The following is a 25,214-nucleotide window of genomic DNA, read 5'->3' on the forward strand; positions in this document are numbered from 1 at the left end:
CCTAGAAAACTTCGAATGTATCTAGATGAACATTAATATGTATAAAACAATAACTACACGAACTCTTCATGTATTGCGTCCGAAGGTCGAATAATATACATACAATACAATACAAAATACATGCTCGTATACATACTGACATACTAAAATTGACCCAATTGAAGTAAAAGAAAAAGAACATTTTCTACATACATAATACATCTTTTTATTTGAGGCATAAATAGAATTTTAAATAAATAAATAAATATTAAATTCAATTTTGCTATATCAATAAAATTATCAACAAAAACACGTGTAATATTTTAAAAAATTAACTTAAAAATCTGTATTTGCACTTTTCATTACTTTGTTATTAGAACTATAATATAAACAAACACATAGATAGATATTTTTATTAAATGTCAGTAAATCGATTTGTTTTAGTTTGTTGCATCAAAGAAAAGGTAAACAACTAAATCTATTTTGTATATCCGCAGTACATGTCTCTATGCATCTAATTTGCACACGCATCTGTACATACATACGTACACACGTATTTATGTATGGATATCTGTCTACACAGATACAAACATCCATACACACATAGATACATTCATGCATATTAAAATCATAATAAACATTTCAATACATACGTAAGTAAGTACGTACTTAGTAAATAGATACATATGTACATACATACGTAATGCAAAACAGGCCAGACGACCGACTGAATGATTTTGTATGTGGATATTTTTGTTGGTTGTATGCATGTGAAAAACTTAAAATGGGTGGACGAAACAATACTGGCAGGCACTTAAAACAAAAAAGCCAAGAGAACGACCAAAAACAAAAAAAAAAAAAAAGAATTTTAATAAAGAAAACGAAGAAAGAAAATATGTATGAACAAGTAGGACACTTGTACGATGACAATTGCAAAACATGGAAGCAAACAAAATGACCTGGCCAGCAGGAAGAGCGAAATAGTAACGGCACAGCAAATGTCAAGAGATAGAAATGCAATCGTTCAGCTGTGTGTGGCGAGAAATGAAATTCTACATATTAAGCAAACTGTCAATAAGAAAGGACTTGCGCTGTAAACAAATCGGAAGTACCACATTTAAACGGGGAGAGGGGGTGAGAAAAAGAGATTTCGAGAAATAGTGAGCAAAAGTGGCAGAGAACTAGATGGTACAAGTGCATTTTACTTGATGTAATTATTTCCTAAAACGGGGAGAGCTAGAATATTGGGGTAAACGGAGGAAAGAAACAAATAACGAAGAGTAAAGTTTAAAATTGAGCAATAAACAAAATCCTATTACTGACTCTCATTGTCTGAATGCAATTATTATGATACGACTAAACGATTTATACACTTCCTGATATCATTTCATTTGTATGTGCTTTATTCAATAAAGAAAATTGGGGAAATTTTATGATTAATATGTATAATCCATCCATCCATTCATTCGTACTGCAACAACAACGAAATCAAACGAAAATCGAATCTATTGGATACAATTTTTATGACGTTTTGATTTATTATTATGTAGCTGTTATAACATTTTTAAATGTTTTGTGTTGAATCACTATAAATAATCATATAATAGAATTTTCAAATTTCTTTTTTTTCGAAATTTTAAATTTTTTTTCTTGTTTTTTTTTCATTCTTGATAAAACAGGGCACTTTACGACGTCCGACGAGAAAATTTACGACATTAAAACAGCCTGTTTTGATGGCTGGCTATTGTTAAAGCACATTAACGAACGAAGAACACGAAAAACACGACATTATAGGTACTCGTATTTGAGAAATCATTCGCCACAGAACGTGTGGTTAAAGTTAGTGTGTATCTATATGGGCGAAAATTCTATATGTACACACACACACATACACACGTTTTCAGATTCACACACACACGTACACGTACACATGTAAATATATTCATATACATAGGTATATGTATGTGTGTATTTGAAGAATTTTAAAAATTTTCAATTCAATTTTTCATTAAAATTTTTCACAATCGCACCTTTTTTAATTGATTTCAATACACATTGATGATTTCGTAGCGTTATTTTTTGCATATTATACACAGATTATTTGCGAAAATCATAATTTTATTTGGCTTAAATTATTTCTATACTATACTATTCCATTTTTATATTATTTTTTCTTTATTTTATTTTTTTCTTGATTGGAACTATTTTTGCTGTTGTTCTTCTACCGTACACGACAACGACGATGATGTCCACGTATCTATGGCAGACATTATGGGAAAACGTACAAATTGATACTGGGCCAAGTATTTCTGGGTTGATTTCGTTCTTGTGCTACTAAATGGATTTAACATACAAAAGAAAAATCATCATCGTACGCTCGCTCTCATTGTCATCATCGTGAAAACATTTTCTTTCACACATACACGAACTTGCTCTCTTTCTCTGTTTTTGCTAATTCCTTCTAAAACTAAAAAAAAAACAAAAAAAACACGAAAATAACATAAAGTTGAGTGTGAGTTAAAATAAATGTAATGATGCCCCCATCCATCCATCGAATTAATGTATTCTTCTTTCCTATAAACAATAAATAAACAACTATCAAACCAACAAACAAACAACCAACAGAACAACAATTTGACACAAACAACAACCAACAACAAACATTCGCATAACATAAAATTGTATCGTTGGTACGACTGTTGTTGTGCGTAAAAGCTTAACTGGAACAGGTTAAGGTAAACATCGTATCGTATCGATGTTATTTTCGTTGTTGTTGCTGTTGTTATTATTGTCGTCCTCGTTCATTGTCGTAGTCGTAATAACAATAACAAAATAATATGTAGTATGCAGCGTTGTTGTAGTAGTATGTACGAGAATAGTCAGTCTTTTGGGGTGGAAGGTAAACATTTAAGGGTTGAAATAGACAGTGATGCCAACTTAGTACTCTTTACTTATTTAGTGCTTCTTTTTTGTGGTACGACAAATTATAAAATAACACTGTTATAGCCATAGAGAATTATTTATAGAGACAAGATTATATATAGAGACAAGACACTCCGATTTGTCAAACAAAAATACAACAAATCATATGTTTGATACAACAACAAAATACATTGACTAGCATGTATTTTGTTGTTGCTTAGGTTTTTGTCAATTCAGTCTCGTCTCTATGTTACCCTATGGTTATAGCGCTATATAAATATCCTAGTTCATCAATTGGTTTTCCGCGAGCATCTTGGAACTATCGAGCAAGTTAACCGTTTAACTGGAGAGTTGAGAAAATACTTGCTGCTTCCTAGCACTCAGAAATTACTAGAGTCTTACCTATCATTAGAAAAAAATCTAAAAAAGCTATTATAAACCAGTACATATTAATAAATTGAAATTTTAAAATGTATACAAGTATGTACATCTTTTCCATTAAATTATTCTTCTTTAAATAATTTTATTTGTATTCATACAAATTAAATTTTTAATTTCTGTATTTACAGTATTTTCCCAGCTTGGATTATATCCATAGATTTTTTCGATACAATAAACTAGAGTGATCAAATATTCGACACTAACAAAAAACCGGGTTTCGAATAATTCGAAAAAGCGTAATTTTTAAAAACCGGTTTTAGGGTTTTTCTTTCAAAAACCGGTTCGAATAACCTGTATTTGGCTTTTTTTTTTGTCAATTTATGAATTGAGCTTAAATATTTTTTTTATTAAAAAATAACTTAAACTTAGAGGGTGCTGTGGCTTAATTGGTTAGCGCGTTTGATCATTAAGCATGATATGGTATTTGTGGCCTGGGTTCGATTACCAGCCGCTGCCAATCAACAACATCAGTTTATAATAATTATTAGTTTACTAATAACTTATATTTATCACAGCGCCCTCCTTCGGTGGTATAACACTAAAACGCCACCGAAGTAAAATAATTAAATAAAGGTTGTTGGCTTGACTAATGTGCCATCTCACCACCACAGGCGGTGCAACCTGCACTAATAATAAACATAACGCGCAATTGCAGAGTTGTCAATTAAAAAGCTTTTCTTCTCCTTTCACCACCTTTTCTTCTACTCACTATCCCCTTTCCAAAGAAAGTAACACAATTATATATAGGCATATAATTGCCTGAGTGTTACTTCTCTTTTTAATTTCATATTTCTGGGTCCATTATTAAAGAAAATGCAAAATAAATCATAACCCGTCAAGTTTGAATTTTAAATTTGTGTAGCCTTTCCTATATTTGCGGTTTTGAAATTCTTTGGTTTTTTGGAAACTCTGGGTCCATTATTATAGTAAATTCAAAAAAGTACCTATGAGAACAAAGAAAAAGTACCAAGAAGTATGGCCTTGAATTTTCACTCACTTGGGACCATAGACGCCTAATTTCATATTTCTATGTCCATTATTGCAGAAAATTCAAAAAGTACCATTAGAATATATAAAAAGTACCAAAAAGCCCCCACTTGTGGTTTCCCTTAATTTCATGGTTTTAGGTTAATTGGTGAAGAAATTGCAAAAAGTCGAATAAAGAAAAAGTACCAAAAAGTCTCCCCCTAGAATTCTCACTCACTTTAGAACATATACGATTAATTTCATATTTGTATGTCCATTATTACAGAAAATTCAAAAAAGTACCAAAAATCAGGCACTTGTGGATTCCCACTCACTCCGGTCCATTTAAGCTTTATTTCATGTTTCTAGGTTCATTGGTGAAGAAATTACAAAAAGTACCATTCGAATAAAGACAAAGTACCAAAAAGTCTCCCCTACAATTCTCACTGACTTAGGACCGAGTATGCTTAATTTCATGTTTCTAAGTCCATTGTTATACAAAATTAAAAAAAAGTACCATTATAATAAAGAAAAAGTACCATGAAGTATCCGCTTGAATTTTTACTCACATAGGACCATTTATGCTTAATTACATATTTCTAGGTCCATTATTATAGAAAATTCAAAAAGTACCATTATAATATAGAAAAAGTACCAAAAAGCAGTCACTTGTAGATGCCCACCAAATCTGGCCCATGTAAGCTTTATTTCATGTTTCTAGGTTCATTGGTGAAGAAATTACAAAAAGTACCATTCGATTAAAGAAAAAGTACCAAAAACTCTCCCCCTAGAAATCTCACTGACATAGGACCGTGTATGCTTAATTTCATGTGTCTAAGTCCATTGTTCTAGAAAATTAAAAAAAGTACCATTATAATAAAAAAAGTACCATGAAGTATCCGCTTGAATTTTCACTCACATAGGACCATATGCGCTTAATTTCATGTTTCTAAGTCCATTATTATAGAAAATTCACTTGTGGATTCCCACCCACTCTGGCCCATGTAAGCTTTATTTCATGTTTCTAGGTTCATTGGTGAAGAAATTACAAAAAGTACCATTCGATTAAAGAAAAAGTACCAAAAAGTCTACCCCTAAAATTCACACTCACTTAGGACCATATATGTTTAATTTCATGTTTCTAAGTCCATTGTCATATAAAATTCAAAAAGTACCATTAGATGAATAAAAAAGTACCTATAGTTCAGTTCTCACATTTTGGTACCTAAATATTGTACCCTATTCCTAACACAAACTTCACTCAGATACATATCAGCTAACTTTAATGTCGATAAGTGAAATAATTTAAAATATTAAAAAAAGTACCATTAGGAGAAAAGTACCAATTTCCCTTTTCTTCCTTGAAACAATCAAGTTCGAACTTTAAAAATATTTCATTTTGCCAAAATTGTTTATGCTACAGACATGTCTCAAACGATTGAAATCTGTGTTAATGTGCCCAAGAAAAAATATGTTTTAAAAAAAGTACCAAAATGTTTACCCGGATTTGGCCCAATATACACCTATTCACTCGAGTTCCAAATAACATCCTGTTAGTTAATTTTTAATATTAAAACAATTATCAAAATTGGCTTAATAATTTCAAATAAAATGTATTTTCCCGATTTTATCCCCTTTTTGGTACCATTTTTATCCCCATTGCGGTGGTAAAATTTTATTCAAATAAAAATCTGCGTCGTGGTGGGAGTTCATAATAAAATATTCGTATGTCTATGTCAAATTATAGAAAAACATATTTTATGAAAAAGTACCAAAAATAAACACAATTTTTACCCTTAAGGGTTCGAATTTCCAAAAAGTACCAAACTTATATTTTTTTTATTTTTTGTTAATTAAAGAATACGATTTAAAATTTGTTTCTATGTTTATTGGTTTAAAATATACATAGGGTGCAAAAAAGTACCAAAATACAGTTTTTACCCGTTTTCTCCCCTAAAAGTTTCGAATTTCCAAAAAGTACGAAACACCTGTGTTTATTTTTTAAATGGAGTAACATGCTATTTTAAGTTTTTTTGTATCTTTATTAGTTTTGAAGATATAAGGTTACCGAATTTACGTTCGAATTTCCAAAAATCCCTTCTTATCGGATCGTTTTGGGGAGGGAGGAACCCACAGTTAAAATTTCGTGATTCTAGCTTCAGCCGTGCGATGATGAATCAGTCAGTCAGTCATTCAATCATTCAGTCAGTAACGTTACTCTTTTATATATATATAGATTAAAAATGAAACAGGACTAACACATTCAGTTGAAGTGGGATTAACTTTTATTTTAACTTTTTGAAAATTTTTCCAAATAATCAAAATCGTGTTTTAATTCGCTAGTTGTTGCAATATTAGATCTTTTGTGTGGATTTTGAACTTCTTTTAATGTTTAATGTTAAACTAAGCTGAGCTTTTAAATCAGATGAACTTTCATTTAATTCTGACTGTTTAAAATTTCCAAAAAGTCTATTAAAAAGTTTTATTACAGGTGAATTTGATATGTTTTCTATCTGCCAAAGTTTGTTTTTTTAATTTAAATATAAAATAGATTACTAGGTTATCCCACGTCGACGCAAGAAATACCCTAGTCGACATATATCTTCGTATAGGAAGCAAGAAATCTTAAACCTTGTCAAGAGTTATAATGGTATTCCACCAGTTCATACATCGATAATTGGTATTCCATCAGTATCAATGAGTTAACTTATGAATAAAAAATATTCGATTTTCTCGAATAATTCGAGACAAAAAACCCGGTTTGTCGAATACTCAAAAACCGTCCTTTTGAAAAAATTGGTTTAAAAAAACCGGAAAATTCACCACTCTACCTCCAAGGAACACAAAATCATTTGATTAACAATAAATTCCGTTACAACTAAAAAAATTATCTATCGAATCATTGGATTGGCAACAAATCACAATGAATCTGTGCTGAAATAATACAGAAATACAGAAATTTCCAAACTAATATTCCCGACAAGTTTTTCCCGAATAGGAAGCCTAATCGGTATGTATATATGTATGTATGTATGTATGTATGTATGTATGTATGTATGTATGTATGTATGTATGTATGTATGTATGTATGTATGTATGTATGTATGTATGTATGTATGTATGTATGTATGTATGTATGTATGTATGTATGTATGTATGTATGTATGTATGTATGTATGTATATGAAAAATGTATAATGCAAATATTTTTCATAAACAAGCAAATGGTCACAGAAACCATTGCCCAAATGGCAATTTTAGAAATGTATAGGGAAATAGTTGGTCTTTTGCTTATTTTGTAAATTTTTTATAAATTTTGCCAAATTTTTATATGAGCAATCCCATTATATCGAACGGGACCGTCGCACAGTGGCTCAGAATGGTTTTTCATCGGCCAAAACTCTGTAACTTTTGAACCGATCGATTTATTTTAAAAGTTTTTTAATGGAGAGATATTTTATTGATTTTATTATTTATTTCTGTTGAATTTTAGGTTTATATCAACATTTTTAAGAGGTCACATGTCAACAAGTATACAATATATATTTATATTGAAAAAAGTCAAAATAAATCGGAATTTTATTTGGACAAAAAGCTTAATTTATAATTTTGGACAAGTTTTAATTTTCATAAGTAATTTTCGCAAACAACAATTCAAATGCCAATTTCAGAGTAACCTGAGGCAATATTTCAATGTGAATAATTTTAGAATATTGTGCATTGATGTCTCTTAAAAATGTTTTTTATTTTACGCAAAAATTAATTATACTTTTTTAAATTAATTTTTATCACTGTCATCATGATATTTATGTAGTTTCTGCTGCTTTTTTAAATTAACAAAAGTATTCAATGTATTTACTTCAATAAAATATCATCAAACTAAAAACTTAACAAAAACATTTAATTTGAATACTTTTCAAATATTTAGCATACAAATAAATGACGTTTGTTTTCAACACAACAAGAAATGCTTTTCAATCTGATCAGACAACATAAGATGGTGTTGTGCATATTAATATGATTTATTTTATTTATGTAAGAAAAAATACGTTTTTTCTTCAGGAGAGACAAAAAACTGTTTTGTTAAAGCTTAAGAAAGTTTTCTTTAACGGCTAATACTAACATCTCATTTTGCACAGATGTTTTTTTCTTTTTTGGCAGAAGTACCTTTCAAAATATTTGATTTCCTTTTTGAGGATGTTGGAAAGTAGGTGCACTCAGTCACACTATCATCGCTATCACAATTTTCCACTATCATTCTATTTACACGATACATACCTTCCAAAATGAGGTGTCACTGTGTATATTTATTATTCGTGTTAACTGATCACAAAATGCAAGACTATTTGCAATACTCCTTAGTTGTGAGAAAATTCTGGTAAATAATCCAATATTTCCTGCAGCTTTTTTCAGATAAACTAGCGGAACCGACGAACTTCGCATCGCCCCAACTTTAAGCACTGAATTTCAATTGATTGTAATGCTTTTATCGTATATGGATATAATGCGTGATTTACGACAATCCGCAATCAGTTTAACAATACACAAAACTCGTATAAATTGCAGCAAGAAAAATTACAATGCCAAAATGACACCTGTCAGATTGCGCAAAGTCTAAATCAACGTATAACGCCATCTATCGGATTATGGCTGAGAACTTTCTATTTTTCATTTGGAAAGCCATTAAGGAATAATTTCACACAAAATTTCATACAAAAACTCGATTTTCGATTTTCCAAAATTTTCGTAAAAACCTTCTCCTCGAAAATACGAACTGACAAAAATGTTTACAGAAATCGGCCCAGTCGTTCTCATTTTATGAATTACTATACATTTTTTACACCATTTTTATATATACAGTTACGGACAAAAAATAGGGTCAGTAATATTACACATAAAATTTTCGAAATTTAGAACAAAATTATGATGTTATTACGAATATTTTTTTTAACAATGATTAGAGGTTCTAAATTAGCATCTGACAATGCTTTGCAAATGAAAGCAATATGATGTATCGTTTTACATTACAAATACCATTCGTTAGTACAGACAAAAAAATAGGGTCAGCTGTATCCTACAGTTATAAAAGCTTAAAACCTTCAAAAATAAAACGTGTTTTTGTATAATAGTGCTTTGTAAGTAGTAATTTCAGAATTAAAAATATAATAAAAGAAATATATCTCTAAAAATATCCGTTAGTCAAAATATGGGTCGTGCAAAGCATTGTACATACGCTGAGCGTTCCATCATTAAAAATTTAAAAAATAAGGGGCACAGTCAACGTCAAACTGCCAAAACTATTTAATGCTTTAAAAGGTAAAGAAAATCATTCAATTAGAGGCAGACTACGAAAGACTTCCGCAAAAGAAGATAACTATATCAAGCTGTTGTCAACTCCGGATCTGCTGCAGCCATCAAAACTGAGGTAGGAGTTGAAGTTTCCACTAGGACTGTGAGACGGAGGTTAGTAGAAAAAGATCTATTCGGAGATCTTCTAGGAAAGTCCCTATTTTGAATTGTGATGATTCCATACTAGAAAAAAAAATCGCGTAACGTCTTATGGTCAGACGAAAGTAAAATAAATTTAATTGGTAGTGATGGAAAAACGTGGGTTAGACGTCCCAAAAATAAAGAACTTTGTTTCCGTTATACAACAAAAACTTTTAAGCATGGAGGAGGTAGTATTATGGTTTGGGGATGTTTCTCCTGACATGGCGTGGGACCACTGTACTGGATTAAAGAAAACATGGACAAAAACTTATACTGTCACATATTAAACGAAGTGATGCTACCATATGCCGAATGGGAAATGTCAGTCAAATGGATATTTCAGCAGGACAATGATCCGAAACACACTTCGGGTCTTGTGAAAAAGAGGTTTCTGGATTACGGTGTGAACGTAATGCAACGGCCAGCACAATCCCCGGACTTAAATCCAATAGAAAATTTATGGAAAATCGTAAAACAAAAAATTGGACCACTAAAATCAAAAAATATGGAAGAGTTGTGGGAGAAAATAAAAGACGCTTGGAATTCTATTCCAAGATTTGGTGGAATCAATGACAAGAAGGTGCAAAGCTGTTCTTAGAAATAATGGTTACAGTACAAAATATTAGCTTTTGAACCAAGATTTTAAATGCATTTTAAGTTTTTTTAATCGTTTTTGTTAATGACCCTATATTTTTGTCCATTAGAAATCAATGAAATTTACAATATTTTTTTTTTTATTTTTTTATAAGAGAATTATTTTGAGTTTTTAGTATAAATCTCAAACGAAATTGTTTTTATCTCAGTTGAGGACAGCGTTGCCACTCATAAAATATTTTTCCTACCAAATTTCTAATTAAAAACTACCAAAACCTACCAAATTTAAAATATTTGAGAAATGCTATATGGATTCGTTTCAAAATAAATAGTTAACTTAAAATTATATTATTGCTGCTATAAAATTATCCAGAGGAAGAAAGTTATTTACTTACACTACAATCATAAATATGTTAAAATCGTTCAGTTTTCGAGATTTTATTTTTGAGTCGATTTAACGATGTCCTTCCGTACGTCTGTCTGGCTGGTTGTCCATGTATTTCACATAGCCCCCATATAAATGTCCTCCAGAAATAAGACATTATCCGTCATAAATGCTTGATTTATATAGATATTAAATAACATTTTTACAAATAAATTACACCTAAAAATTCAATTCATAATTGACCATAGCTCCCATATAAGGCCCCCCCGAAAATTACTTAAACGAGCATAAAACACCTAAAAGTGTTGGTATCCCGAAAAAATTCAACACAAATAAGTTTCATATAGAAAAAAAGTACGCGTTCTAATTTCCATATTTGGATATTTAAAGTGTCAGATGAAACTGAAATATTGAAGCAGAGTTTAACACATATTATTAGAAAATAAAAGTTTTGAGAGCCCATTTTGGCATTTTTTGAACTCAACACTACTAAATAAATACACATTTACCTGACTAAACTAAATATTTAAGAAAAAGCGATCTTCATATTTTGCAAATATGTAGTTTTATTATTTTAGCATAACATAAGTAGGTTTTTCGTTATTATTTTAATTATTTTGTTCTTAAAAAAACTTATGTATTCAGCAATATCGTAGCCTACCAAAATACGACAAATATTGGAACAAACCAATCAAACTACCAGAAGTCAATTTGTTAACTTGAAACTACCAATTTTGGTCCAATTGGACCAAAGCGGCAACGCTGGTTGAGGAGCTCGAACAAAATGAAAAAAAAAATCCCGGGTCGGGATTTCGGGATTCTTTACCAAATCCCGAACCCCGGGATTTTCAAAAATCAGTCCCGATTAGCATCTCTAACCATGGTGCACCCGTCATGGTCCTAAGAACCTTCAATAGCACCCTCTGTATAAGTTCAATACTGGAATTACTTGCCGTTCCCCACAAATGGATTCCATATGTCCAAAATGGGTTTAAAGCTCTTTTATACTGGATGACTTTATAGTTAAGACTTAATTTTGATTGGTCATTGATTAACCAGTGATTAACCAGTGAAAGAGCCTCTCTTAACTTCATGTGAAGTAAGACGTCTATCCAAGTAAATACCAATGTATGTAACAATAACAGTCTGTGGAATGTTAATGCTATTTAGTGTGATAGATGGACAGTCACACCTTCTGAGAATAAATGTGACGTGTTTGCTCTTGAGTTCATTTACTCGTATTCTCCAGTTGTTCAACCATATCTCCACGAGTCCTAGAAAATTGGCCAATTTCATAGAAGCTACCTGTGGATTTGTGTGGGAGCTAAGTATTGCCGTATCATCAGCGAATGTCGATATGGTAAGTCTATCGCACACAGGCAAATCAGAAGTATATATCAAATAAAGTGTTGGACCGAGAACACTTCCCTGTGTAACACCAGTTTTAATTTCAAAATCTCCTGTTACATAATCGCAATACTTTACTCTAAAAACTCGATCTGATAAGTATGACTCCAGCAATCCATGGGTACTTGGTGGCAGTTCCTTGTCGAAGGACTGGGCAACGTCCAAAAGGATAGCACAGCAGTATTTTTTATTTTCAAAAGAATATCATATATCTCCAGTCAATCGATTAACTTGCTCAATGTTTCCATGTTGTTCACGAAAACCAAATTGATGAACTGGGATAACATTTCGGTTATTTAGGTAATTGTATAATTTTCCATTGTAATACTTTCTCAAATAACTTTGATAAGCAGGGCAGTGACATCATACATACATGGGTCTGTATGAAGATGTCATTGTTAAATCTTTTCCTGGCTTAGGTATCATTATAATCTGAGCAATTTTCCAATTTGTTGGGAAGTCGCCTAGTCTTATGATCGCAGAAAACAATACAGACAGCACGATTATAGCTATATTAGGAAGATTTTTAATCATGGATGGTGTGACCTTGTCATAACCTGGAGATTTTTCTGCATTTATGTTATTCTTGATGACTTTTCGAACGTCTTCGTGCCTGTACTTTGAATTTTAAATCAATTAAAAATTATATTTTTGGCATATATGACAAGTAGGCGTTACTTTGATCCGATTTTTTCTTAACTAAGGTATTTTATATTGGCTACCAAATTTCCAAAGTCTACGACAACTTCTATTTGTGCACCATCGTTATATAGGGACAAAATACAGTGCGTCATACGTCGCGACGTACGATATTTATTTTTTAAATTTCTGAAATCGTATTCAACTAATATTGAATCCTATGGGATGTCTATCTCAACTTTATTTATTTTGTTAAAATAATTAGCCAGATTTTCATAAAAAATTTCATTGTATTAAGAAAACTTGTGGTAATCCATTGTATAATTTTTAAATTTTACTTCTCAACCCTGATCACTTATATTCTCATACATCTCATATGCCAATGCATTGAGAGAGCACAAGAGCAGAAAGTTGTATAAATAATTAAATGTTAATCTCTATTCACATGCATTTGTTTATTTGAAAACAGTTTGATTTTGTTATACACACATGCATATCGCACTTGATCAACAAGAGGGTATTAACTCAAAATTTTTTAAAATTTCACTTTTTGTAAGAAATCAACTAACAACATCAATATCTATCTGCTGTAAAAATTTCAACGTATTCTGATTACTCTTTCATCTCGAAAACCACATTTGAGACCATTTTCGTGATAATGTAGTGACTACCTTTTAGGGTATTCACTCGACTAATGATCGTTCGATTAATCGAATAATTTCTTACGAATAATTATTCGAACAATTTAAAAATTGCCATTTTCGAATAACGAATAATTCGAACAATTTTATGTAGAATAATCGAATAAAACGAATAAATGTTCATATATATTTAAATTTATTAAATTGCTTAAAATTTTTCATAATTTCAAATTTAACTAAGTAATAATGACTCACAAAACTTGTATTGTTTCTGAAATTCTAGAAATAACTAAAGACAAAGGGACTTTCGATCACTGTAGATAGCTCCTTCTATAAATATATAAATATTACTGCAAGAAGTTACAATTTTAAAAACTAATTTTTCCAAATTTTTTATCTCAGGACTTGAACCAATGAAAAAAAAGGTACGGAATAAAATATTTGTTATTTAGCTGATGGTCGTCGAAAGTGATATTGAGGATGACATTTATAATGATTACATTGAAATAGATGAAGGCATGATCTTAAGTGATATTAATAATAAAATCGAATGATAAACACAAATATTGCAAACTAACGTGTTGTTGCAAGAAAAGCATGGAGTTCGTCTTATACATGATTTTGACCATCGTTGAACATCTTTGTCTAACATGGTAATAAACTTTTTGCGTATTTATAAATGCGTCAATCATACACTCTCTGACTTCAAATTAGTGATGTTCACTGACAATGATATCAAACTTTGTACAGATTCCCTTTATTGTGTAATTCTCCAAGACCACTTTATTAAGCAAAGATTCGGCAACGTTGATAGAGCTTGTGGGTATAATACAATTTGTTATAAATAATTTAGAAAACGTGAATAGTTCATTTACTAAAGAATTAGTTACTCAATTTAGAACCCGAATTAATGAACGGAATAAAAATGTTCTTAATACGTACTTGAATTCAGGATCATGTCCAACTAGCTCAAATTTTTTAAAGCATAGCTCCAGAAAAAAATTTAAAAAAAAATTTAATTAATCGAATAATTCGATTAATTTTAAACGTGTGATCGAATTATTCGAACAAGTTAAAATCTCTTATTTGAATTATTCGTTTTATTCGAACAAGAGAAAAATCGAATAATTCGAATACCCTACTACCTTTATATCTACAAAAAGCTATTATTTTGAGTTAATACAAAAGTTGAAATAGAAATGCATCGTATATTTCCATAAAAAAGGTATTATTTTGATTTGAGCCTTTATTCAAGTTAAAAATACTCAAATTGTTTTATTTAAATTTAGTTGTATTTTGAGTTGAAACTGTTTTGTTGATAAAATTTGTTTTAATTTATTATTTTAATTCGAAATGTGACTCTTTTTATAATAAAATTATTCACATTTTTTTTTTTCAGAAAAAGGGTATACTCAAAAAATGGATTTTTTTTTGCAATAATTGCAAAAATTTAAAAGAAAAACAATGTAAATATATTTTTAAATGGAATTAGCTTACTATGATGTATTCGGATTTTCAAATTCTTATAAAATGTAACCACAAACAGTTTTTAACCTCTACTGAAAATTTTAAAATTTTGAGTTAATATCCTCTTTTTGATCAAGTGCGATATGTACATTGGAGAGCGAATTTTGGTATTGTAGAAACACGTTGTGTAAAATTTTAGGATAACGTTAACTGGTGCCGCAACGACGCTGAAGTTTTGATGTGCATTTACATGGGGAAAAATGCAATTTTTTAAATTTTTGTAAAAATGTTGCCATTAAATATTTACCTTTGCAATTTAATAAATATGCACGTAATTATCGTTATAATGTTAAAGTTATTAAAAATTCCGCAGGCCATTAACTAGTCTCTGGCCACTAGAACAAGAAATGTAGGAACAAAATTGATATATTTTGAGAAATATTAAAATAAAAGCTCATTTTTACTTAAAATATGTTCATAGTTAATAGTATATGAGTTTTTGTCTTCGTAGGATACCGTTAACCTATTCTACGGCAGTTTCAAAACTCCATTTTAAAATTTTTAAAAATTTTGTTAAACAAATTTCAGAATTTTTTGATCATCTCATTGGGATTTATTGAGAATATAATAGGGAATAATAATATGAAAAAATTATGAAAATATCTGCTATAGTTTTTCCGTACCTGCGATTTAAATTTTGAAATTTTCGATAAAAACTAATTTATTCAGAATATTACAATACAAATAATTACAAATATACTCTGAAAGTTTTACTAAAATTAGAAAACGTGAAACCTTAAATCGTGAAGGTCAATTTTTCAATATTTGGAATTTCTCATAGAAAAATAGCGAAATTTTATATATTTTTGGGTCGAAATTCACCCTTAAGACACTTGGGGGGGATATATTTTAACCAATATATAACCAACCGATTTACCTAAAAATTTTTCAGGATGATTTTTTACCAATGTTTACCAAACATTCGTTAAGTAAGGGCCACCCTAATGTATACACTTTGCATCTAGCATGTTTACCGTTGCTATTTTCTTCCTAGACAATAAAATCCAGCGCCTTCTAAATTCACCGTAACATTCTTAGTAATCAGTACAAATGCGTATACATTGGGGGAAATTTAATAATCCAAAGCTTTAACACTTTTGCTTTTTGGGTTTTGCAGTCAAAACTTTTTCCTTTCCCGATTATTATGAACAAAATCAACATACATCCAAATATTTGTAATGTACAGTGGTGGCCAGGTAATTAAGACAAAAATTGTTTGCTAAATTCCATGTAATTGTCAATTATTTTTTCAAATATTTCCACAAATATGTATGCATGAGGACTGTTTTAACACACAAGTGTGTTTTATTCGACTGTATCAATTCATACATATTCACCACGAACTCATAAGATTTTTCTACAACTTGACCAAAAAATTTTTTTTTTAAATAAACATATTTTCTCACATTTATATCATTATATTTTTATTATTATAAAATATTCTGACCAAATTTCGTATTTTTAGTTCCATTAGTTTAGGTCATATCATGTTATTAACAGCGGATGTTCGCTGAGGTGGGTCAACGTATTTCCACATATATTTGTCCATATATGTTTTACCGATTTTTTAAAACATTTTTGAGAAACTAGAAACATTAATAATAAATTGCATACCCTTAGAAGTCCTTTTATTTTGGCTCTAACGCACTTAAAATTCAGTTGATGAAAAAAATTCAAGTATTTGTCTTAAATTGGTGGCCACCACTGTATATTACCGCAGTTTATTTACATTTTTAATTTTTTATTTATTTTTAAATATTTTATTTGAGAATTATTAGGAATTTATGAACAAATTTACATTTTAATGTGAAATTTATTTTTTTCTATTGTAAAATGTCATAATTAATAATAATAATAGCTATGTTCAATAACTAAAAGTTGTTACTAGTTAGTAACAATTGTTACTGGAAAAGCGTTCATTAGCTCAAAAACTTGCAAGTAGAGAAAAAATTAAGAGCGTATAAATTTTAGAGAGTGTTCTCTCGTTGCAAACTATTACAAGTTCTATTTTGAACTCATAATAGTTAGCAGCTTATATTTCATATGTTTTGTGTTATTGTTTATTTATTTAAAATTTTATTTTTGTGGTGAAAAATGCCAAAACAAAAGAATTTTCAATAAAATTAAAGAAAATGTGAGTAATACATTTTAAAAGGAATAAAATAAGAAAATTTTGTGTATAAAACAATTGTTACTGGAAAAGCGTTCATTTACTTTTTACTATTTTTGAGAATTTAAGGGAGTAATTTTGTAAATTTTGATTTTATTCTCTCGTTGCAATTATTTACTGGGAAAGTAAATGAACAGACCTAATAATAATCTACCATTTTTTCAATTGCTATCACCGAATTTAATTTACATTTTACACAACGGAATTTTATAAATTTTCATAATAACAAAATGATTACTGTAACTGAAAATTTATTTTTATTAATAAAGATTTGATGATACAAATTTTGATAACAGGGGGCGTTGTTATGATTACTACAGTTTGTACCGATTTTAGTTGCCACTTCTTTATATAGAATTAAAATCGGTTGTCTATGCCGAGTCTGTTAATTGTTTTTCATAAATGTATAAATTGGTTAATACAACGACTAATTGCATTATGATTATGTTAAGTTTTTTTTAGTTTTAAATATGGGGCATTTCACGTCAAGTGAACCAACTTTTGAAATCGATGTCTTCCGATCGCGATGAAATTTGCACCAATGTTAGTTCTATTGGATAGTAATTCGGACACCATTTTTCAACTAGATCGGTCAAGAACTCTCTGAGTTATAGGAGGTCAAAATTTGACATTTTGGCCAAACAGGTGTTTTTTTTTATCCATATAACTTATTACCTATTGTTCTTAGCAAAATGTGTCCCAAATAGTTTAGATAGCTATTTATGCAATCTTTCGAAAAAAAAATTAAAAAAATTTAATAAAATATTTTTGATTTTTTTTTTTTAAATCAAAAATATTTTTGACTTTTTTTTTCAAAATGGGCCCTTTTTATTTTTTTTAAGAAAGCTTAGGTCTTTTCCTAAGCGACCTATATGGTCGCTTAGTGGGATGCGAGTGGGATATCTATCAAAAAAAATATTTTGTAACTCAAGATTTAAAATTTTTGATTTTTTTTTGCAAAATCAAAAACTTTGTTGACTTTTTTAAAAAAATGGACCCATTTTTTAATTTGTAGGTTATCTCCTTCAGTTGAAGAGATATTTAGGTTTATTTATAACTGATTTCCGTATGTCTTCAGAATGACAATAAATAGTTTTTTAAGATCATATAGGTAGTACGTTTTAATGAATGAGTCTAAAATCTTTTATTAGGGTGCAAAATCAAAAACTTTGTTGACTTTTTTTAAAAAAATGGACCCATTTTTTAATTTTTTTTTGCTCAGAAGAAAGCTTATGTGTTTTCCTTTAACACCCTTTTTGTCGCTTAGTGGGATGCGAGTGGGATATCTATAAAAAAAATGTTTTGTAACTCAAGACATACAATTTTTTACTTTTTTTTGAAAAATCAAAAACCTTTTTGACTTTTTTTTCCAAAATGGACTCTTTTTTTATTAATTTTTTTTCTCAAAAGAAAGCTTAGGTCTTTTCCTTTAAAACCTTTTTGGTCGCTTAGTGGGATGCGAGTGGGATATCTATCAAAATAAATGTTTTGTAACTCAAGACAAATGTTTTTAAATTGATTTTTTTCATATTTGTGTGTAAGTGTTTCTAAAACCTTAAAAATAAAAACCACAACAACTGACCGATAATAGCCACTGGAGGGGTGCAATATGAGGCCGACCGCTATTAATTTTCCACCCCCAAAATTTGTCTAAGTTTTGTATCTTGCGGCTTTTTTAGTCAATCCTAGAGGTAGTTTTCAGCGTACGTGATTTTCATTGTTAAAATATCAGGTGCCCCAGAAACAAATTTTTGGAATCAAGTGGAAATATTTTATGGCCCTTCTCCGAAGTACCAGTTTATTTATTATTTTATGACATTTGACTTTAAGAAGTGGGTGGAGAGGTAGAAGTTGACAGGTAGGTTATTTATATGGTGGTTTATTTTTATTATTATTTGTAACATTTGGTTAAACTAGGTACTTTAGTATGTAAGCCCTTCTTGACCCTAATAAAAGATTTTAGACTCATTCATTAAAACGTACTACCTATATGATCTTAAAAAACTATTTATTGTCATTCTGAAGACATACGGAAATCAGTTATAAATAAACCTAAATATCTCTTCAACTGAAGGAGATAACCTACAAATTAAAAAATGGGTCCATTTTTTTAAAAAAGTCAACAAAGTTTTTGATTTTGCAAAAAAAATCAAAAATTTTAAATCTTGAGTTACAAAATATTTTTTTTGATAGATATCCCACTCGCATCCCACTAAGCGACCATATAGGTCGCTTAGGAAAAGACCTAAGCTTTCTTAAAAAAATAAAAAAAAAAAATAAAAAGGGCCCATTTTGAAAAAAAAGTCAAAAATATTTTTGATTTTAAAAAATCAAAAATATTTTATTAAATTTTTTTAATTTTTTTTTTCGAAAGATTGCATAAATAGCTATCTAAACTATTTGGGACACATTTTGCTAAGAACAATAGGTAATAAGTAGGGGGCGGATTTTCATGCATTTATTATTGGAAAATATGCGCCTAAAATATGCTTCAAAAAAATCAAAATATGACCTAAAAATTTAAAAAATATGCACTTATATTTTTGTGCAGAAACATAAAATAATTAAGTATAGATTTCGAAATGTCTTAAAAATACACAACACTGTTGCCAGCAGTTAGAACTCTTTAAATTATACTAGGAATTAAACAATTAAAGTTCTAAAACTATTTTTAACATAACTTTAATTCTAAAAAACGATGGATATTTATATTAATTTTAATATCTTGGTATAAATACTTGTTTAAAGCCATAGAGCTTTTATATTGTGACTTTCCCTTTAAAATCATCAATATTTTGATCGTGCTGTAAAGTAGCATCCAACCTTAATTTTTATCTCGTCAATTGGTTACTTTATATATCCCATGTAATCTAACATAAAGACAATTGTCACTTAAGTGTCTCTAAGTAATCTATAGTGTAGGGACTTTAAACGTTAATTGTGTAGTGCATTTGTCTCTAAGTTATCTAAAATCACTAGTTTACGACAGTCTCGTAGAACTGCTTGGAAATGACTGTCAGAAGCGGTTACTGTGTAGGTGAAGTTACAAAATCTTTCGATAACGAAATCTCTTATAAATCGAATGTGCAATGAAAACAAATATGAATGTTTTCGACACATTTAATGAATTTTTGATACTAAAATTAAACTTTTTTGAAGAAAAATGTTTTGAAATGATAAATTTCAATTACTGATACAGAAATGAAGAACTTAATGCCAGTTTCTCGATGTCGAAAGAAGTTAGTCGATAAAATTTACTGATATTTCTATAACAAATTCGACAAAAAAAATTTTGTCGAAACAATGTATTGCCCATTAACTACAAAAAATTATATTTTTATTAAAAATTGGCATAATATGCATATAAATATGCATTTTGAAGTAAAATATAACAAAATATGCATTATCAATAAAATATGCAAAAATATGCACTAACAAATCGATGCCATTTTGCAGCAAAATGTGCGATTCGGATAGACAATTAGTCTACATTGTATTTGGACGTTCGAGAAAAAACATGCATTTGCATATAAATCCGCCCCCTAGTAATAAGTTATATGGATAAAAAAAAACACCTGTTTTGCCAAAATGTCAAATTTTGACCTCCTATAACTCAGAGAGTTCTTGACCGATCTTGTTGAAAAATGGTGTCCGAATTACTATCCAATAGAACTAACATTGGTGCAAATTTCATCGCGATCGGAAGACATCGATTTCAAAAGTTGGTTCACTTGACGTGAAATTCCCCATATATAAAAGCTAATCTCCAGAATTTTAAAAGTTGCCTTTTCTTGTTTTGATATTTTACATTAGGAAATGATTTTATCATACAAATTGCTTACGCTTCCAAACGTTTCGTTTTACAAAATGAGGCGCTAACAAACAATAATTTTATGAGCAGACTAAGCTGTTTTAGATAACCCAATTGTTTAACAACAATTCGCATAATTTTGTGTGACAAAACTAAAACCGATGTTTTACTTTACTGAAGGTTTTAAAAGATTTGGTTAATATCAGGAGATATAGCTAAACAAAATTTAGTGGGTGTGAAAAAAAAATAAGTTAATTAAATCGTAATTCTTCTTTGTCAACTGTCTTTCTGTTGCTAAATAAATAAATTCTTTCTTACTGATGTCAATTATAAAGTGATAGTTTTCTTACAGACCACAACTTAAGAATTTTATAAGAATAAGATAGCATTTTCGTCGACGCACCCGTTACAAGTTCGATGTATTTTTATATGGGAATCGTGCCAAAAAAGTAATGTAAACTATAACGAAATGAACGAAAACAACAAAGTTTCCCGGGACGGACAGCAAACAATAGAGAACGAGATACAGAAATAGAGAGGGAGAGTGATCTATATAAATCAAATACGTAAATATATAAACAACAAAAAACTATCAGTATCTGTATGATGATGAAGAATGTGATGATGTCGTCAATATGTATACGATATTAACACATACAGTTCTTTACCACATTCACAGACAAACACTTACACACCGACTTAATAAAAACAAACGGTAAAACTAGCGACAAAATCGGAATCAGGTTAAGAATCTGAAAATAGAAAATACTATGTGTGCGAATAATTCAAAGAATTTTACACACAGAAAAAAGATTAATTTTGAAATTGATTCATATTACTAATATTTAATTAATAAGACGAACCGACAGTTAATAGTTTTTCAGTAAAATACTATAAACGTTTCAGATTTTATATATTTATAATTGCAAAAGCATAATACGTATTGTATTAGTTGAAATTATGTTTCAACAATTGCAAAATTAGTTCGCTTAATAGAATATAGCTTTTACTAAAATGTAGTATGTTATTAAATCGTCTATTGAACCAAATGGAGTTCAGTGTTGACTGCTTCATTTATAAATATGTATGTATGTATTGGTATTTGTAATAGAAAAATTCAATTATAATATAACATAGTAAAATTCGGTATTCCCAACCGACTGCAAATTACGTTTCGGTTAACTTATTTGACGCTTGTAAAAATATTTATTTCAAGGTTGGCAAGCGAAACGAATAACAGTATTAATTTTATTATTATTTCGTATTTAAATTATATCGGTATACCGATAAAAAACTAATATATCGGTATTTATACCGGTATCTTCTTATATATAAATAGGCCACATGTTTTTTGTGGTACACTTTTATATATGTTATTGTCCACCAATATTGATGAAACATATATGATTTAAAAGGTTATTTTCTCTAGATATGCACAATATAAAAAATTGTTTCCATAAAGTGGTCGAGTTTCGGCCACCGGTCGATCCTAGTTTAAATTAAATGCAACAAACCTAACAAAAAGTTTAAAAAATCGAAATTAATAGTAATTTCGAATATCTAGAGAACTTCATTTGTAAAGTCTTCATACTTTACATGATTCAATTTCTTATCAGTGCCATGAGGTTTAACATAAAATGGGAGGGATCGCAACTGTAGGTGAGTAACCAACCTCCCATACAAAGTAAATAGTTATTTCTAAATATCCCGAGAACTGCATATAATTGCTATATTCTTCAAACTGTCCGAATAGCTCTCTTATCATTTTACATAGTTTGGCTCAAAATGGTCGCGATTGCATTAGTGGGCGTGGCACATCCCATTCAAAGTAAATATTTAATTTCGAATATATGGATAATAATAATTGTAAAAGAATTTAAATTTTGTGTGAATCAATTTATTATCAGCACGGAATTTAACTAAAAACGCATTTTTTCCTTATCACTGTACGAAATTTAGCTAAGAAATAGCGAGACCGGAACAATGTGTGAGGGACCGCCATTGCACCAAGCAAATTGTCTTTAAACTTTGTCTGAATCACTTATACTAGAACTTCCGTGCATAACAACCGATAATGGAGTATCCTACATGTAGTTGTTCGTGGGAGACTAAGGTTTAATGCCATGTAAAATTTGTTTGCAAATAATTGCAAACTCATGACTTAATGCTGCTTTTGCAAAAGATAAGTTCATATGGGAACCCCACGAAAAAACTGACACAACTTTCATAATTTTGTCCAAGGATTATAGAAATGTATCTATCAAATTATAAAGGGGGAGTTTTAGAGAGTAAGCATTAATTTTTTTTTCGAAAATCCCCCTGATGGACGACCCTCTACAAAAAAGGGGGGCGTGGACTGCACATTTTTACTCAAATTGAATATTGGTGATGTTTCCTCCTATACAAAGGTAATATTCATTATCGAATATTTAAATTGATTTGTTGACAGTATCCGTTGTTTGTATTTAAGTGTTATTAATCCTTAACCGTTGTCGATATTTCCGTAATTGGTATCGGGGTGCGCAAATAGACACCATTGAAGAAATTAAATATTTACTGTTCTAAACATATTTTTAAAATTAGTTTGTTTATATTTTATTAAACAACATTTTCTTATATAGAAATGAAAGTTTTATTAAATCATTTTGTATAGAACATAACTTTTTTCTTATATAAATAGTAGCCTTTTGTTTTTAAGTTAAAAAATACAAAACCACCCCACGATACCAGTTAAGGGTTAAAGGATATCCGGAGATATATAATAGTGTGATTCTCAATATTTTGCTTGAGTTATTTTCATACCATTGCTGCACTATAGGTCCAATGACCACTTTTTCTGCTCAAAATTAATAACGACTACAAAATCATGGTATTCAAAGCAAGACCTTAAAGAAGTTCATAAGTAAGAATAACTCTATTAAAAAATGGAATTTAACCCACTAACGACCCTTTTGCAACCATTAATGCAAACTTAATACATTATTTTTTATTATCTTAATCACACTAAAACTTTTAGTAAAATTTAAATCAAAAAGGTCCTCTTCACTTTCATTAAATTCAGCGTCTTGGTGGCTAAAAAGAAATTCTTCCATGGGTTCACTGCAACATAATAAAGAAGTGGCCACTTAAAATCCGTACGGATTAAAGAGAGCATAACTTTTAAATGAAATAAGGTATGGTAACATTTTATACATGAAATTAAAGGTAATTTATTAAAATATAACGGTGGGTTTATGTGTCTTTATTGCGAATAAATTTTCTGACTTTTCTTCTTATGCCTCCCATTAATAGTTGCACGACTTTTCTTCCCACTTCTACCGTTATTCCAGCATATTTATTCCACTTTGTTCTCATCAAAATCTGGTTATTTACTGTACCTGCACTCTTTTTCCATTTACGTTTAACAATTGCCCAATATATCTCGATTGGACGATGATTTGGGCAATTTGTTTAATTGATGGGTTTTGGTAAAACATCAATATTATTCTCATTATACCACTTCATAGTTGTATTTGAGTAATGACAACTTGTCATTGAGTAATGACAACTTGGCTAAAACTTTGTATCAGATGTGTGAAGTCTTATAAATGACATGTCATTGTCAACAATTGCTTTTCCAAACTCTCTTTTTATATATAATTCTGAAAATTCTTTAAAAACATGTCTGAAAAGCTTGACTCTTCAAACCGCAGCTGCGGATTGCCTGCCAAATTAATATTTTTGTTCAATTTTACGTATTCATATTTAAAGGCCACACAACATCGAGCTGCCGAGACGTAAAATTTTTCATCTGATATCTGTCGAAAATCAGATTTCGGCTATTTTATAACCCGACAAAGTCGGATTTTCTAGATATTTGTGCATAATCTTTTCTCTAGCTTTTTTTTTCCATTGTGTGTACACTTTTTAAAACTAAACATAATGACTTGCAATTCATTGTAGAATAATGGTAGATTTGTTGTTAATAATATATGTAAATCTTTTTCCATTTTGATAACAGGGGCGTTGTTATGATTACTACAGTGTGTACGGATTTTAAGTGGCCACTTCTTTAGTTGAATTACTTCAGGTGGAAATGTGGAACGTTTCCGCTTTTGTAAGCGCCTATTTAAAAATGATGTGGAAATTAATGGATCTGAAGTATCGACAGCTTAATATTAATTCGAAGCTTAAAAAAATAATCTTCTCCGCTTCCATTACAGCTAGAAAAACGTCTATAAAAAGGATTGCAACGAAACTTTGG

The 25,214-nt window shown here is 29.7% G+C and overlaps 1 protein-coding gene across 9 annotated transcripts in view; it reads right to left on the reverse strand.

Moving 5' to 3' along the window:
• enc (encore) overlaps window positions 1-25,214 on the reverse strand; it is a 75,869-nt gene that overhangs the window by 31,386 nt on the left and 19,269 nt on the right. For 4 of the 9 annotated variants that reach the window (XM_065506275.1, XM_065506274.1, XM_065506273.1 and 1 more), the window contains exon 1: window positions 2,010-2,384. The exons of the other annotated variants lie outside the window; for them this stretch is intronic. The gene's annotated coding sequence lies outside the window, so the exon portion shown is untranslated. Of the gene's footprint in view, window positions 1-2,009; window positions 2,385-25,214 lie in introns of those variants that run through there. 9 annotated transcript variants of the gene reach the window in all.

This window comes from Calliphora vicina, chromosome 3 (genome assembly GCF_958450345.1).
Source record: "Calliphora vicina chromosome 3, idCalVici1.1, whole genome shotgun sequence".
Lineage (NCBI taxonomy): Eukaryota > Metazoa > Arthropoda > Insecta > Diptera > Calliphoridae > Calliphora > Calliphora vicina.